Source organism: Anolis sagrei, chromosome 10 (genome assembly GCF_037176765.1).
Source record: "Anolis sagrei isolate rAnoSag1 chromosome 10, rAnoSag1.mat, whole genome shotgun sequence".
NCBI classification, from domain to species: domain Eukaryota; kingdom Metazoa; phylum Chordata; class Lepidosauria; order Squamata; family Dactyloidae; genus Anolis; species Anolis sagrei.
Window position 1 is genome coordinate 12889568 of NC_090030.1, and position 18135 is coordinate 12907702.

The 18135-nt window shown below is 43.5% G+C and overlaps 1 long non-coding RNA gene across 1 annotated transcript in view; it reads right to left on the reverse strand.

Moving 5' to 3' along the window:
* The window catches only part of LOC132763154 (uncharacterized), a 166426-nt gene that overhangs the window by 143377 nt on the left and 4914 nt on the right, over positions 1–18135 (reverse strand). The gene's annotated exons all lie outside the window — the stretch shown is intronic.

Consider the following 18135-nt stretch of genomic DNA (forward strand, 5'->3'; position numbering starts at 1 on the left):
GAAGAGTCGGTAAAATGATATTGTGTGCAGTTAACCTGTTCAACCCCCAGTGGTGAAATGGGTTAAACCCTTGTGCCGGCAGGACTGAAGACCGACAGGTTGTAGGTTCGAACCCGGGGAGAGCACGGATGAGCTCCTTCTGTCAGCTCCAGCTCCCCATGCGGGGCATGAGAGAAGCCTCCCACATGGATGGTAAAAACATCAAACATCAGGGCATCCCTTGAGCAATGTCCTTGCAGACAACCAATTCTCTCACACCAGAAGCGACTTGCAGTTTCTCAAGTCGCTCCTGACACACACAAAAAACCTGTGCAGCATTCCAGCCAACCTTTCACCCATGTTCTTTTCATTTCATTTACTCTCAGGTTTCCATTATTTCCTCCAATAACTAACAACATTCAAACTTACTCAGTCTTCTCCGAACTTGGGAGAAGTTTCCACCTACATGGCTTTTAAAATCTCTTCTGCTGTGTTTTTCAGTATTTTTATGAGTGATGGTCACTTGTTGACCTGATATGTGTATTGTGTCCAAATTTGGTGTACATTCGTCCAGTGGTTTTTGAATTACAGTAGTCCCACAAACAAACATTTCTATTTATTTATTTATTTATTTATTTATTTATTTATTTTATTTACTTCGCTTATATACCGCAATTCTCAGCCCAAGGGCAACTCACTAGTCATCCCCTGCCACATATTGCTGTGGCCCAGTCTGGTGATCTGGAAAATAAAGTAATGAGAAAGTGTTGGTTTCTAGTATATGTAATTTTTTATACTTGTGGGTAAACAGTATTTCTTGCTGTTTCTTTGTCAGTGTTGATGTGGAGAGTGTCTGGTTTGCCTGCTCTGGAACAGGCAACATATAAATGTCCTTCTTTAAGGGTCCCTTTCAAATCTATGATACTATATCTGTCATATTCATATGTGTGTGAGAGTCATATCTATTCATATCTATGGCTGGATGGCTCTTTGTCAGGAGGGCTTTGATTACGTTTTCTTGCCCTGGTGAAGGGAGTTGGACTGAATGGCCTTAAGTATTTTCTGTTGGTCATGGGGGTTCGGTGTGGGAAGTTTCTCCCAATTCTGTTGTTGGTGGGGTTCAGAATGCTCTTTGATTGTAGGTGAACTATAAATCCCAGTAACTACAACTCCCAAATATCAAGGTCTATTTCCCCCCAAACTCCATCTGTGTTCATATTTGGGCATATAGAATATTCATGCCAAGTTTGGTCCAGATTCATCATTGTTTGAGTCCACAGTGCTCTCTGGATGTAGGTGAACTACAACTCCCAAACTCAAGGTCAATGCCCACCAAACTCTTCCAGTGTTTTCTGTGGATCATGGAAGTCCTGTGTGCCAAGTTTGGTTCAATTCCATAGTTGGTGGAGTTGAGAATGCTCTTTGATTGTAGCTTAACTATAAATCATGGCAACTACAACTCCCAAATGACAAAATCAATTTTCTGAGTGATGGCCATTCCTTAGGTTAGTGTCTTGTGTCCAAATTTGGTGACAATCCGTCCAGTGGTTTTTGAAATATGTTAATCCCACAAACATTACATTTTTATTTATATGGACTAGCCGTCCCTTGCCATGTGTTGCTGTGGCCCAGTCTGTGTATATGTGTTTTTGTGTGTATATATTTGTGTATATGTGTATATATTACGTGTGTTTGTGTATATATGTGGTTTTGTGCATGTGTTGTAATGTATTTGTTGTTGGGTTTGGCTTTTTAAGTCTCTTCTGCTGTGTTTTTCAGTGTTTTTGTGAGTGATGGTCGCTTGTTGGCCTGATACATGTATTGTGTCCAAATTTGGTGACCATTCGTCCAGTGGTTTTTGAATTATGTTAATTCCACAAACGAACATTACATTTTTATTTATATGGACTAGCTGTCCCCTGCCACACGTTGCTGTGGCCCAGGCTGTGTATATGTGTTTTGTGTGTGTATATATTTGTGTATATGTGTATATATTATGTGTGTTTGTGTATATATGTGGTTTTGCGCATGTATTGTAATGTATTTGTGGGTTTGGGTTTTTTTGCTTTTTAAGTCTTTTCTGCTGTGTTTTTCAGTGTTTTTATGAGTGATGGTCATTCATTGGCCTGATAGGTGTTTTGTGTCCAAATTTGGTGTCAATTCGTCCAGTGGTTTTTGAATTATGTTAATTCCACAAATGAACATTCCATTTTTATTTATATAGACTAGCCGTCCCCTGCCATGTGTTGCTTTGGCTCAGTCTGTGTATATGTGCTTTGTGTGTGTATATATTTGTGTATATGTGTATATATTATGTGTGTTTGTGTATATATGTGGTTTTGCACATACTAGTCCATATAAATACAAATGGAATGTTCATTTGTGGAATTAACATAATTCAAAAACCACTGGACGAATTGTCACCAAATTTGGACACAAATGCATTGTAACGTATTTGTTGTTGTTTTTAGCTTTCTAAGTCTCTTCGGCTGTGTTTTTCAGTGTTTTTATGAGTGATGGTCACTCATTGGCCTGATAGGTGCCTTGTGTCCAAATTTGGTGTCAAATTGTCAAGTGGTTTTTGAGTTACGTTGAACAAACATTCCATTTTTATTTATATAGATTGTTCTATGAAACATTTTATTGTGTTGAACTCCTGCTGTTATCCATAGTTTTGGGAAGCTGCCTCGGGAATGCTTCCACCCCTAAAGCCAGCCTATAAGGCCTTGCTATAAATAAATTAATACATAATACATAAGCCAGTTTCTGCTTCATCTTTCCTTGCAGTAGCTGACAATATTTCCCCCAACTCACCCAAGAAGAGCAATCCTTTCCCAATAGCTTGCCCACCTTCGCAAGTGTCTGCCGAAGAAATTGGGCTCATTGCCAATGCAGGGATTACATGTCCCAAAACTCAAGGCCCATTTGGGAGGCAATTTCTTCCCCATTTCCCACCAAGCTCCGTTTCTTATGTAAACTCCATCAAGCGCACAAAAGGGAGTCCCAAATCAATGGCAGCTTTCAGTGTGCTGCTTTTGGATTCCTCCTGTAAAGCTTGAAAACCTGGACAAAACCAAATTGGGTTGATTTGCAGGAAGGGCTAGCCCCAGGGGCTGAAGCTGAGCTATAGCAAAAGCCCTCCCTCCCTCCATTTTTTTGTTGCCTGCAGCAAATTCTGCATCGCTGAGTTTATAACCCCCTAAAATAGGGTTAATGACGGACATGTGGCCACAGGCTTAATGGTCGACTGGCGAAATGCCAGCTCACGCCATAAGCTACCAGCAATGACCCCCAACTAGTTTTAAATTGGATCTGCCTTCAGTATGTAGGGGAGTTAAAAGGAGAAGGAAGAAAGGAAAACCTGCAGGAATACCTGCCACTAGAATGGGCCATATATGGTTTTATTTGGCCTGAGCGGTTCAGTATGGAATACAACAGCCCAATCTTTCCTTCAGATATTAAGCTTGCATCAGGAAGGTCTTTGGTGCATCTGCAACCCCATCTACACTGCCATATAAAATCCAGATTATCTGCTTTGAGCTAGATAATCCTATTTATTTATTTATTTGCAATATTTATATTCCACCCTTCTCACCCCGCAGGGGACTCATGGCGGATTACAATGTACATATACATGGCAAACATTCAATGCCATAGACACACAACATATATAGACAGACACGCACAGGCTATTTAACATTCCAGCTTTTGATGGGGATATTCTGGCCACCAGGGGAGCTGTTGCTTCACCGTCCATTTGTGACACTGATGAAATACATCCTCATTCTTTGGATGCTTGCTGAATATTTTTATGATGTTGTAAATTAGTTAAAGGAGCCCCCGGTGGCGCAGTGGGTTAAAGCACTGAGCTGCTAAACTTGTTGACCGAAAGGGCACAGGTTCGAATCCGGGGAGCGGCATAAGCTTCCGCTGTCAGCCCCAGCTTCTGCCAACCTATCAGTTCGAAAACATGCAAATGTGAGTAGATCAATAGGTACCGCTCTTGCGGGAAGGTAACGACACTCCATGCAGTCATGCTGGCCACATGACCTTGGAGGTGTCTACGGACAACACTGACTCTTCGGCTTAGAAATGGAGAGGAGCACCACACCCCAGAGTTGGACACGACTGGACTTAATGTCAGGGGACAACCTTTACCTTTTACCCTAAATTAGTTAAATTAGCCTCCCCGCATACATGGTACCTAAATTTCCTACTTGACAGATGCAACTGTCTTTCGGGCTGCAAAGGTCGATAGCAAGCTACACAAATTGATTGGAAGCTCACTCCGACCCTGGCTGACTTCAAACTCATGACCAATTCAAAGCAGATAACCTGGAATTTATATGCCAATGTAGATGGGACCTAAGTTACATCATTTGTAGATGGAGAAGGGTATAAGCACAATTCTGTGGTCAACTTCCACTGAAACTTTCAGGAAAGGTTTGCCATAGACCCATTCTGGAACCTTAGAGAGAAGACTTCTCTACGCATTTTCTAGGCATTGGAAAAAGCAACCTTCTCAAGTCTCCACTAATTGTTTGTTATCCATATAATTGCTTTCTGTCCTGTATGTGTGTGTTGCTTTGCAATTTTACTTTGTTGTGGGAGGGGCTACAGACCATGTGGTCAGGTCTGGGCTTGTTCAGGACTCAGACTCCATTTTAGAAGTACAGTAGAGTCTCGCTTATTCAACCTTAGCTCATCCAGTGTTCCGTATTTTCCAATGCAGTCTGCCTCCTGCCCGGATCCACAGCTATTTCAAACCATTGCAATGTTTTGGTGCTAAATTCATAAATACAGTAATTACTACATAACATTACCATGTAATGAACTGCTTTTTGTATCGATTTGTTGCAAAACATTATGTCTTGGTGCTTAATTAGTAAAATCATAATGTAATTTGATGTTTAATAGGCTTTTCCTTAATCCCTCCTTATTATCCAACATTTTCGCTTATCCAACGTTCCACCGGCCCCTTTATGTTGGATACGCGAGACTCTACTGTAGTATGCCTTTAGAAGACTGTAGAAGCAGATGTATGCTTTAGACTTCAGAAGGAACAGTATGCTTAGAGACTTCATTGGACTTTCAGACTAGACAGAGACTCTGTTAGACTCTCAAAACAGAGAGATGCTTGGACTATGGACTATTGATTATGAGAAAGATAACCTGTGTTATCTGCACAGAGAAACTACTTCAAATTCTATCTGTAACTGGATTCATATGCAAAGTACCTGTATGTCATGGTAGTCCATGCTCTGCTTACATTCTGTATAGACTACTGCAATGCTCTCTACGTGAGGTTGCCTTTGAAGACTGTCCGGAAGCTCCAAATAGTCCAACGAGCGGCAGCCAGGTTGCTAACGGGAGCGGCGCTCAGGGAGCACACAACTCCTCTGTTGTGCCAGCTCCACTGGCTGCCAGTCTGCTACTGGGCACAATTCAAAGTGTTGGCTTTAGCCTATAAAGCCCTAAACGGTTTCGGTCCAGCTTACCTATCTGAACGTATCTCTACTAATGAACCATCTAGGACTTTAAGATCATCTGGGGAGGCCCTGCTCTCAATCCCGCTTGCCTCGCAGATAGGTTTGGCGGGGATGAAAGACAGGGACTTCTCAGTGGTGGCCCCTCAGCTATGGAACATCCTTCCCAGAGATATGAGATCTGCTCCCTCCCTTTTACAATTTTAAATGTTGAATTGTTTTTATAATAGTTTTAACTGTATTTGATATTTGTAATGGCATCTAATTGCTGCCGATTGTGAACCGCTTTGAGTTGCCTCCGGCTGAGAAAGTGCAATATACAAATGCGGTAAATAAATAAATAAATAAATAAATATGCTGAATACATGAAGTTTGTGAGTAAACCAACTATGTTACTTTTAAAGAAGTCTCTTGAGAGCATGATTTAAAGGTAAATATATTTTAAGAGAGCATAGATTTTTGGGGCAACTAAAAAGAACACTTCTGAAACTCTGCTGTATACGTGTGTGCGGTTTTTGTGCATTGGAATATCTTTGTCCCTAACAGTTCAAAGAGATATTTAGGACATCTGTTTAACCACTGAGAAACCTAGTTGCCTTGCATGAATGCTGGTGAAGGCCATTTTCCCCAAAAGGTTATGATTCTAACAGGTGACGATTTTACCAAGAGGTTATGGCATCATTTTTCAAAAGGTTGTTGACTTCTAACAAGGTCATCCCTTTCCAAAGACCGTAACATCTCCAAAAGGGTTTTGGAGATTTCTGTTTTCCAAAAAATAGGAATTCTATGATCCACAGCTCTTGCTTGCATTCAATGAACTTGCATAAGAGCTAAGTGATATGGAAGGCTCCTAGGGGGGAAAAAACATTTGGAGCTACATCTTTGTTTACAGATCAGAGCAGAAAATAGGCAGCACTGGTCAGAGCGATTATGTGGGAAAGTTGTGGGAAAAATTCATGGGAAGTGAAATGATTTCATGGGTGTCTATTTCATGGGTGTCTATTCACTGCTCTGAGTCCCCTTGCAGGGGTGAGAAGAGCAGGGTAGAAATTTTGTAAATAAATAAGTAGTTGACCTAACGGACAAACGTCAGCGTGCTGGAAGAAGCAAAGACCACCAGCATTGAAGCAATGCTCCTCCGCCATCAACTCCGCTGGACTGGCCATGTTGTCCAGATGCCCGACCACCGTCTCCCAAAGCAGTTGCTCTACTCCGAACTCAAGAACGGAAAACAGAATGTTGGTGGGCAGGAAAAGAGATTTAAAGACGGGCTCAAAGCCAACCTTAAAAACTCTGGCATAGACATTGAGAACTGGGAAGCCCTTGAGCATTCCAGTTGGAGGTCAGCTGTGACCAGCAGTGCTGTAGAATTTGAAGAGGCACAAATGAAGGGCGAAAGAGAAAAACATGCCAAGATGAAGGCACGTCAAGCCAACCCTGACTGGGACCGCCTTCCATCTGGAAACTGATGCCCTCACTGTGGGAGAAGATGCAGATCAAGAATAGGTGGTGGGTCACCTATGGACCCACCACCAGAACACCAATCTTGGAGGACCACAATCCTCGGACTATGAGGGATCGCCTAAGTAAGTAAATACTCTAAACTGCATATTCCAAGAGTTCTTGAAGAACCCAAGAACTGAGCTCCTCAGAAAATGTAGCAATCCTGTTCCCAATGGGCACAATGATCCAAAGCCCAATGACACATTCTCCTTAGTTATGTGGACACAGGCAGCTTGTGACAGCGTATACATTTAGATCACTGTACCTTTCTTTCTTCCTCAGGAAAGAACAAACAGTGCTTCTATATGTGGCAGTTGCACAGTTGTTATGAGTGCAGCCGTGTTAATTTTCCAGGAGAAAGCTGTCGAGTAAATGGGAGGCGCCATTATACAAGAAGCGAGGCTGGTGGAGAAGAGGAATTGAATTTGCATTCCTTCTGCTACAGGCACATGTTTACATGACCTTTAAAACAGAATTAAAGCTGTATCATCAGCAGCTGGAGGCAACCCGCATTACTAAGGCAATCAAATCAGAAGGCTAAACCAACTATAAAACATAAATTAAACGGAGAGGGGAGCAACCTAATTCACTAGGTTGGCTGGCAAATTACTTAGCCGCTACTAGTCGTTTTCTAAACAGTTCTGAGAAGCAGTGGGTGGGGGGAGAGAGTGATAGGGGATGGATGAATAGGAGGACAGGAATTGGGACTCAGGATTTCAAGTACTATGGAAAAGCTCAAGGACTCAAGCACAGTCCTGTTATTCTTAAATACTGTCAAGTTGGCTGATGAATGAGAGGCCTCTAATGGTGCAACCAGCTACACTGTAGAGTGAATGCAGTTTGACACCACTTTAATGTATAGATTACTGCAATGCACTCTATGTGGGATTGCCCATGAAGACTGTTCAGAAGCTTCAATTAGTCCAACAGGCAGCAGCCAGACTACTCACCGGAGCGTCATACAGGGAATATACCACCCCTCTGCTATGCCAGCTCCACTGGCTGCCGATCCAGTTCCGAGCACAATTCAAAGTGCTGGTTTTGACCTACAAAACCCTATACAGCTCCGACCCAGCGTATCTGTCCGAATGCATCTCCTTCTATGTCCCGCCTCGGAATTTAAGATCCTCTGGGGAGGCCCTGCTCTCAGCCCCACCTGTATCACAAGTGAGGTTGGTGGGGACGAGGAGCAGGGCCTTCTCAGTGGTGGCCCGTCGCCTGTGGAATTCGCTCCCTGGGGAAATTAGGTCATCGACATCCCTCCTCTCTTTCAGAAGGAAACTAAAAACATGGATTGGATATGGGACCAGGCCTTTGGGTAATCTGGCAGACAGACAAAGGACAATGACGACTAGAGTTGGATTGGGTTATGACAATGCAGAATGAACTTACGGATTTTGAACTTGGCAAACGTTGATCACTAGATTGGCTTTTATTAGTTGTTATTGGATAATTGGATTGTTTTAACTATTTATGATTGTTGCTGCTATGTATTTTATCTTACTATGTGTATTGCTGGCATCGAATTGTGCCTTTTGTAAGCCGCCCTGCTTCCCCCTTCAGGGGTTGAGAAGGGTGGGGTAGAAATGCTCGAAATAAATAATAATAAATAAATAATGTTGTAGATCAGCCTGAGGCTGAGGGGTTCCATGATTATTATTTTTTTTTGTCATGTCAGGAGCAACTTGAGAAACTGCAAGTCACTTCTGGTGTGAGAGAATTGGCCATCTGCAAGGACGTTGCCCAGTGGATGCCCGGATGATTTGATGTTTTTATCATCCTTGTGGGAGGCTTCTCTCATGTCCCCACATGAGAAGCTGGAGCTGATAGAGGGAGCTCATCTGCCTCTCCCCGGATTCGAACCTGTGACCTGTCGGTCTTCAATCCTGCCGGCACAGGGGTTTAACCCACTGTGCCACCGGGGGCTCCAAAAAGGTTCCATGATGGTTTAGAGAAGATTGTGGGATTTCCTGTGGGATTTCCTGAGGCACGAAATGATGAAGATTCAAGTCAGGGAAATGATGGTTCTCTCTGTGAGAAACCTGACTCAGAAAGTGCAGAACTTCAAGGTAAAGTCAGGGGAGCCAGAAACTGCAACATTAGATAAGGAGTCAGGCAAAGAGCTACGTGATATGGAAGGCTCCTAGAGGAAAAAAAACTTGGAACTACATCTTTGTTTACAGATCAGAGCAGAAAATAGGCAGCACCGGTCAGAGTGATTATGTGGGAAAGTTGTGGAGAAAATTCATGGGAAGTGAAATGATTTAATAGTTGTCTATTAAATCGCAAAGTGTTTACCTAAGGTTTAGCTCAGGCAATGTAGCATTCGAGTAAGAAATTAGGCATGAATTCTCTGGTTCTTGTTTCAAGCCAAGCTTTGGTTTTGGGTTTAAGTATCCTGGAAGTTTTCTATGTTCTTGTTTTTGTATTCCTGCTCAAGTTACCAAATATAGCTATGTATAAATATGTGAGAGGAAGCCACGGGGAAGAGGGAGCAAGCTTGTTTTCTGCTTCCCTGGAGACTAGGACATGAAACAATGGCTTCAAACTACAAGAGAGGAGATTCCATCTGAACATGAGGAAGAACTTCCTGACTGTGAAAGCCATTCAGCAGTGGAACTCTCTGCCCCGGAGTGTGGTGGAGGCTCCTTCTTTGGAAGCTTTTAAACAGAGGCTGGATGGCCATCTGTCAGGGGTGATTTGAATGCAATATTCCTGCTTCTTGGCAGGGGGTTGGACTGGATGGCCCATGAGGTCTCTTCCAACTCTTTGATTCTTTGATTCTATGATTCTATATAGCTTTTTTTCTTGCGGGCTTAAGCTGTACTTGTGATTTTTGTCTATTCCTGGACTGTGTACATTTGGATGTGTATGAGACATTTGGATTACTGTTTGGTTATCACTTTTTGCTAAACCTTTTTTGGACTATACATCTTCTTTCTTCCTGATTTTTTTTCATATACTTTTAATGTGTTTTACAATAATCGGTTTGCTTATATTCTGGACTCTGGTGTGGTGCTGTGGTCATAGGTGTTTCAAGACCTGGGGTGCAACATTTAACTGCCATGGTTCAATGCTATGGAATCATGAGAGTTGTAATTTCACAAGGTCTTTGGATTTCTCTGTGATCTCACTCTATTTGTCTCATCCTCTACTTAGAAAGTGCAGATGTGCCCTTGGCTTGAATGAAGCCTTAGAACAAGAGTCCGCAAACTATAGCTCATGGCCCTCCAAGGTCATTTGCTCACTCCAGCCCCACACTTTTCCCCTCAGTTTGAAACAACTTGAAGGTACACAACAAGGGCAGCAATCCTAATTAACTCGGCTTGACTCATCAGCCAAAAGCAGGTCCACGCTTCCCATTTAAATACTGGTACGTTTATGTTGGTTACAGTTGTTCTTCATTTTAATTACTCCATTTTCCATTTTCAGGAGCCGCGGTGGTGCAATGGGTCAAAGTCTTGTGCCCGCTGAACTTCTGACCTGAAGGTCAGTTGTTTGAATTAGCAATATGGGTTGAGCTCCCATCTGTCAGCACCAGCTTCCCATATGGAAACATGAGAGAAGCCTTCCACAGGATGGTAACACATCCAGGCATCCCCTGGGCAACGTCCCTGCAGAAAGTCAATTATCTCACACCAGAAGCGACTTGCAGTTTCTCAAGCCACTTCTGACATGATAAAAAAAAATTATTTTTGTACTACAAATAAGATATGTGCAGTTCACATAGGAATTTGTTCAGGTGTTGTTGTTTTTTTCAAACTATATCCTAGGCTTCCAAGTGTCTGAGGGACCATGAACCTGCCCTCTGCTTAAAAAGTGTGATGACCCTTGCCTTAGAAGATGTAAGCAAGTCCCCAATGGATGTGAATTAGACAGGAACCTTATTGGTTGCCTTCCTAGGAAACTGATCCATAACCAATCAATGTGGCTGTGAACCTGATCGACCATGAAGGCAACTTGCCCGAATGAAGTGGAATTCCAGGCTTCTCTCCCAACCAGACAAGGCTTGTGATGTTGAGATGTCCAAAGCTGGGATCTCACCAAGGCTGTTGGACCTGAATACCCTAAAGCAGGCCTGATGCCACCTTAACTGCAATGGCTCAATGCCACAGAATCAGGGTCTCTGGGAAGGCAAAAGATCAAGGTTTTCTGTCTTTTCTGCCTCACCAAACTACAGATCCCAAAGTAGATGCCTACAGAAAGCAGGAAGGAGAGCAACAGCCTTAAATAATAAAACAACACATTCTCCTTGTTCATTCTTATACAAAAAAATAAATAAATTAAAAAGTTGTGATCCAACTTCCACTCACAATTTAACCTAATAGGCCTTACTCCCAAGTAAACTTTCAATATATGCCAGCCTGGTTTGGAAAGAAATCTCCCTCCCTCCCCTCCTTCTCCCCCTTCCTTTTTTCCTCCCATCAATCTTTCCTTTTCCTCCTTCTCCCTCCCTCCTAACCTTCCTTCCTGTCTCCCTTATTTCTCCCTCCCTTCTTTCCTTCCTTCCTTGTGTCTCCCTCTCTCCCCTCCTTCCACTTTCCTTCTTTTTTCCTATCCATCTTTCCTTTTTTTTCCTTCCCTCCCTCCCTCACCTTCCCTCCATCCATCCTCCTTCCTTCATTTTCTTCCTTCCTTCCCCACTTCCTTCCTTCTTTCCTCCCACCTTTCCTTTTCCTCCTTCCCTCCCTCCCTCCTTTATTTCTTTCTTCCTTCATGCCTCCCTCCCCTCCTTCTCCCCTTTCATTTCCTTCTATTCTCCCATCCATCCTTCTTTCTCCTCCTTCTCTCACCTTCCTTCTTTCTATCCATCCATCATCCTCCCTTCCTTCCTTTTCTTCCTTTCTTTCTTCTTTCCTCCCATTCACTTTCCTTTTCCTCTCTCTCTCCCTTCTTTCCTTCCTTCCTTTCTTCCTCCCTTCCCTTTTTCACCTTCTTCCACTTTCCTTCTTTCCTCCTACCCATCTGTCCTTTTCCTTTCTTCCATCATTATTCCTTCCTTCCTTCTTTACCTCACTTTCCCTCTATCCATCCTTCTTCCTTCCTTCCTCCCATCCACTTTTCCTTTTCCTCCTTCTCCCTCCCTCCTCACCTTCCCCCCATCCATCCTTCTTCCTTCCCTCCTTCCTTCTTTCCTCCCATTCACCTTTCCTTTTCCTCCTTCCCCCTCCCTCTTCACCTTCCCTCCATCCATCCTTCTTCTTTACTTCCTTTCATCTTTCCTTTTCCTCCCTCACCTTCCTTTCATCCTTCCTTCTTTCCTCCCACCACCTTTTCTTTTCCTCCTTCTCCCTCCCTCCTCACCTTCCCCCATCCATCCTTCTTCCTTCCTTCCTTCTTTCCTCCCATTCACCTTTCCTTTTCCTCCTTCCCCCTCCCTCTTCACCTTCCCTCCATCCATCCTTCTTCTTTCCTTCCTTTCATCTTTCCTTTTCCTCCCTCACCTTCCTTTCATCCTTCCTTCCTTCTTTCCTCCCACCACCTTTCCTTTTCCTCCTTCTCCCTCCCTCCTCACCTTCCCCATCCATCCATCCTCCTTCCTTCCTTTCATCTTTCCTTTTCCTCTCTCACCTTCATCTATCCTTCCTTCCTTCTTTCCTCTCACCCACCTTTCCTTTTCCTCCTTCTCCCTCCCTCCTCACCTTCCCTCCCTCCCTCCATCCTCCTTTCTTTCACCTTTCATCTTCCTCCCTCCACCTCCTTCCCTCCCTTCCTTCCTTCCTCTCACCCACCTTTCCTTTTCCTCCTTCTCCCTCCCTCCTAACCTTCCTTCCTTTTCTCCCTCCCTTCTTCCTTTTCCCTTCCCTTCTTCCACCCCCTCCTCCTTCTCCCCCCCCCCCCCCTTGAGCCCAAGCGGAGACTCTCCTCCTTTCTTCCCAATCTGGGTCTCTTCCCTTCTTTCCCTCCCTACTTTCCATCATCAACCCGATCCCCTTCCCCTCGCTTTGGGAGCCCCCCAGCCCCTTCCGAGGCAATGTATCCATGGCTAATCTTGAATGCCAAGCCAAACACGCCCAAACCCGTGCTTGCTTACCTCTGGGGGCGGGAGTGGGGGGGGGGGGGATGAGAGAGAAACGCAAACCCGAGGCGCAACTTTCCCTCCCGCAGAAGAAACAGTTAAACACTTTCGCTTTCTCCCTCCCTCCCCTCCCCTCCCTCCCTTTTTAATGCTGCTATTTTCCCTTGGTGGCTTGTTTCCTCCTCTTTCTTTTTGTGTTTTTGGGCAGCCCCTTGTTTCCCAGCCCTTGCCTGAGAGGTGAACTTGGGGCACAAAGGGGGGGGGGCGCCTTTTCTCCGCAGAGGTTGCGACCCCAACCCGCGCCCCCGCCCCGCCTTCACGCCAGATTAAACCCAGTCACGATTGCCGCAGCCTTTCTCTTTGCCTTTCCTCGCCTTTCCAACCCAATGGCAGCGAAAGTTGGCCAAAGTATCCAACGCAAAGCGGGGAGGGATTCCTTTGGAAAGACCAGAAATGCCCCCCCCCCCTTTGCTTCTTCCAAACCTACTACTTTGTAGAGAATGCATCTCGACGCCGCTTTCCCTGCCACGGCTCAATGCTTTGCAATCCCGGGATTTACAGTTTTCTGGGGCTTGTAAAACTACAACTCCCAGCACCCTGCCCCATTGAGCCATGGGAGTTCAACTGCATTCGATTCCCAGCCTGGATTCGCCTCTTAGGGAGGTGGCTACACGTTTCTGTTCTTCATTATGCGCATTATAGGAATGTGTTTCCCTCTTTGCTCGCTTGTCTTTTGATTCTATTCTTTCCTTCCTTCCTTCATATCTCCCTCCCTCCCTCCACTTTCCTTCTTTCCTCCCATCCACCTTTCCTTTTCCTTCTTCTCCCTCCTTCCTAACCTTTCTTCCTGTCTCCCTTATTTCTCCCCCCTTCTTTTTTCCTTCCTTCCTTTCTAACTTCGTGTCTCCCTCCCTCCCTTCTCTCCTCCCACTTTCCTTCTATCCGCCCATCCATCTTTCCTTTTTCTCCTTCCTTCCCTCCCTCCCTCACCTTCTATCCTTCTTCCTTCCTTCCTTTTTCTTCTTCCTTTCCCACTCTCTTCCTTCTTTCTTTCCTCCCACTCACCATTCAATTTCCTCCTTCCTTCCCTCCCTCGCCTCTTCCTTTCTTCCTTCATGTCTCCTTCCCTCCCTTCTTTCTTTCCACTTTCCTTCCATCCATCCTTCCTTTTTCTCCTTCTCTCCCTCTCTCACCTTCCATCCATCCTTCTTTCTTCCTTTCTTTTCTTCCTTCCTTCTTTCTTTTCTCCCTCCCTTCCTTCTTTCCTCCCACCCACCTTTCCTTCCTCCTTCTCCCTCTCTTCTCACCTTCCATCCATCCTTCTTCCTTCCTGCCTGTCTTCCTTCCCTCACCTTTCTTCCTTCCTTCCTTCTTTCCTCCCACCCACCTTTCCTTTTCCTCCTTCTCGCTCCCTCCTCACCATCCCTCGTGTTCTAGTAGTAGACGGCGCTCCCTGCTGTCACACCTTGGAGGTGTCTATGGACAACGCCGGCTCTTCGGCTTAGAAATGGAGAGGAGCACCAATCCTCAGAGTCGGATACGACTGGGCTTAATGTCAGGGAAAAACCTTTACCTTACCTAGTAGTTGTAAATCGCCCTCAGAAAAAGCAGTTAACTAACTAACTAACAATTATATCTGAATGATTCCAGAAGAAAGGAGAGAAGTCGTGGATTCAAGGGGGAAGGAAAGAGATCCCAGGGTAACTTTGGGAAAGACTTCTTGGTGCTTGCCAAGAGATCCGCCAAAGAGTCGCTAGGAATGCGAGATCTTCAGGTTAGAACTACAACTCCCAGCATTCCGTAGAATTGAACCGTGGCAGTGAAAGGGCTGTCGAAAGTCAATTCATCCGATAGTACAGATGCACTTTCTCCAGAGTTTCGAAATAAAATGGTGAGCTTAGGAAAAAGGCTTCACTCGGGTTTAGATGGAAAACAGGAGGGGAGGGAGGGGGGGAGAGAGAAAGAAAAGAAGAAGATAAAGAAAGGGAAAAAAGAAGAAAGGAGGGAAGAGGAGGAGAACGAAAATGAGGAAGAGAAAGAAAGAAAGACAAGAGAAAGAAGAAGAGAAAGAAAGGAAAGGGGAAGAGAAAGAAGAAGAAAAGAAAGACAAAAAAGAAAGAGAAGGAAGAAGAAAGAAACGAACAGAAAGAAGAGGAAGAAAAGGAAAGAGAGAAAAGACGAAGAGGAAAAGAAAGAAAAAGGGAAGAGGGAAGAAAGAAAGAAAGAAAGAAAGAAAGAAAGAAAGAAAGAAAGAGGGAGGAGAAAGAAGATAAGAAAGAAAGGAGGAGAAAAGAGGAAGAGGAAGGAAGGAAGAGAAAAGAGAAGAGGAAGAAGAAAAAGAAGGAGAAGGAAGAAGAGAAAGAAAGAAAAGAGAAAGAAGATGAAGGAAGGAAGAAAAGAAAGAAGAGAAAGAAAAACGAAAAGGAAGAAAAAGAAAGAAAGAAAAGGAAGAAGAGAAAGAAAGAAACAAGGAAAAGAGGAGGAGGTGAAGGAAGAAAGAAAGAGAAAAAGGGAAGAAGTAAAGAAAAGAGGAGGGAAAAGAAGAAGAGAAAGAAAGAAAAAAAGAGGTGTGGAAGAAAAAAAAGGGAGAGAGGGAGGAGAAAGGAGAAGAGAAAGGAAGGAAGGAGGAGGCGGAAAAAGAGAAAGAAAGAAAAGGAGAAGAAAAGAAAGAAAAGAGGAGAAAGATAGAAATATAGAAACGGGAGAAAGAAGAAGAGGAGTAAGAGGGAAAGAAAAGCACAGGAAGAAGAAGAGGAAAAGGGAAGCAAGAAAAAAAAGAAAGAACAACAGCAACTTCTTTGTCAAGTGTATTTATGGGTGGGGAGAAAAAAAGAGGGGGAAAGATTGATTTGGGGTTTTTTTTTCTGTTTCCATCCACCAAAACCAGCAATCCCACCCTCTCCAATCTCTCAAAATCCTCTTCCTTTTTTCCCCCTCCGCTAAAGGCCAAATTGTTGTTTTGTTTGTTTGTTTGTTTGTTTGTTTGTGTTGTGTTTCCTCCATCCCAGGCCTGGGCCCAAGAGGGGAAAAGGTGGGGAGGGGGAAAGGGATCTGGAAGGCAACTTGTGAGAGAGAGAGAGACCCAAACCCAGAAGGCGCAAGAGAAGGGGAGAAAGAGAGAGAGAGAGAGATTCCTTTCTCTCTAGCAGGTGGTCCATCTCTCTCAATCTCTCTCTCTCTTTTCTTTCGGGGGGTGTAAGGAGGGAGAGACCCTTGCAACAGTTGCTTGGGAGGGGAGGGGAGGAAGGAGGGGCGGTGAAAGGCCCTCACGTCCAGCCGGGGTCGGGCTATTCAATGCGGGCCTTTTCTCCTTCCGCGGGGCGACGGATTTGCGGCTTTGGTCCTTCCTTTTATGCCGCTCGCTATGGAAACCCGGCTCCTGGGGAGAAAAATGCGGGCCTGAATAGGAGCCCGGCCCAGAAAGGAGCGCCTGAGAGCAGCATCTGTTACACTCGGGAAGTTAGACTGACAGGAAAGGGCCAAAGAAACCCTCTCCAGCGGATTAGGAGGCAAAGCCAGCCCGAGGGGGGAGAAACAAGGGCTGCCAGAGCCAGCCTGCCCTGGAAAGGGAGGCAGAGCAGGGAGGCCAGAGAAATGGGGGCCTGCGCCTTTAAATCCACTTCTTAGGGCACTTGTTTGTTCATAAGGTTGTGGGCACCTAGAGTGGCTTCTGCCAGGGGAAATAATTTAGCACATCTATCTATCTATCTATCTATCTATCTATCTATCTATCTATCCATCCATCCATCCATCCATCCATCCATCCATCCATCCATCCATCCACCCACACCCACCCACCCACCCACCCACCCACCCATCCATCCATCCATCCATCCATCTATCTATCTATCTATCTATCTATCTATCTATCTATCTATCTATCTGTGTGTGTATTCTTGCACATAGGTAAAGGTTGTCTCCTGACATTAAGTCCAGTCATGTCTGACTCTGGGGTGTGGTGCTCATCTCCATTTCTTCCACATACATGTACATATTTATATACATATTTGTGTGTATATGTGTGTGTGTGTGTATTCTTGCAAAAGGATAACAGTACAAATGCAAAACACAAACACACACACATATTTTTTTGCATTTGCAAACATATATAAGTTTGCAAATGCAATAAATATATATAAGTTTGCAAATGCAATAAATGTGTATGTGTGTGTTTTGCATTTGCACTGTTACCCTTTTACAATAATACACATATACACATATATATGTATTTGCTACATACACATTTCTTGCATTTGCAAACATATATATAAGTTTGCAGATGTGAGAAATATATATGTTTGCAAATGCAAGAAATGTGTATGTGTGTGTTCTGCATTTGTACTGTTACCCTTTTGAAAGAATACACACACACATATATATATGTATTTGCTACATACACATTTCTTGTATTTGCAAACTTATATATATGTTTGCAAATGCAAGAAATGTGTATGTGTGTGTTCTGCATTTGTACTGTTATCATTTTGAAAGAATATATGTGTATATATATATACATATATATACATATATGTATTTGCTACATACACATTTCTTGTATTTGCAAACTTATATATATTTCTTGCATTTGCAAACATATATATGTTTGCAAATGCAATAAATGTGTATGTGTGTGTCTTTTGCATTTGTACTGTTACTCTTTTGCAAGAATACACACACATATACACACAAAAACATGTATATGTATATATATACATATACACATACATGTATTACATACACACATATACATGTACACATTATCTTGCAAATGAGTAAGTTTTCAAATGCAAGAAATGTGTGTCTTTTGCATTTGTACTCTTACCCATTTGCAAGTGTGTGTATATATTTATACACTCACATAAATATAAACATGTATGTATATGAGTATATGTATATATACACATATACACACAAATCTATTGTATATACACATATACACATTATCACATTATCTTTCAAATGAGTAATGTGTATATGTGTGTGTGTGTTTGGCATTTGTACTGTTACCCATTTGCAATTGTGTGTGTGTGTGTGTGTATATATATATATATATATTCATAAACATACACATACATATACACATGGATGTGTGCATTTATATATATACATATACACACATATGTATATACACACATACCTAGACATATG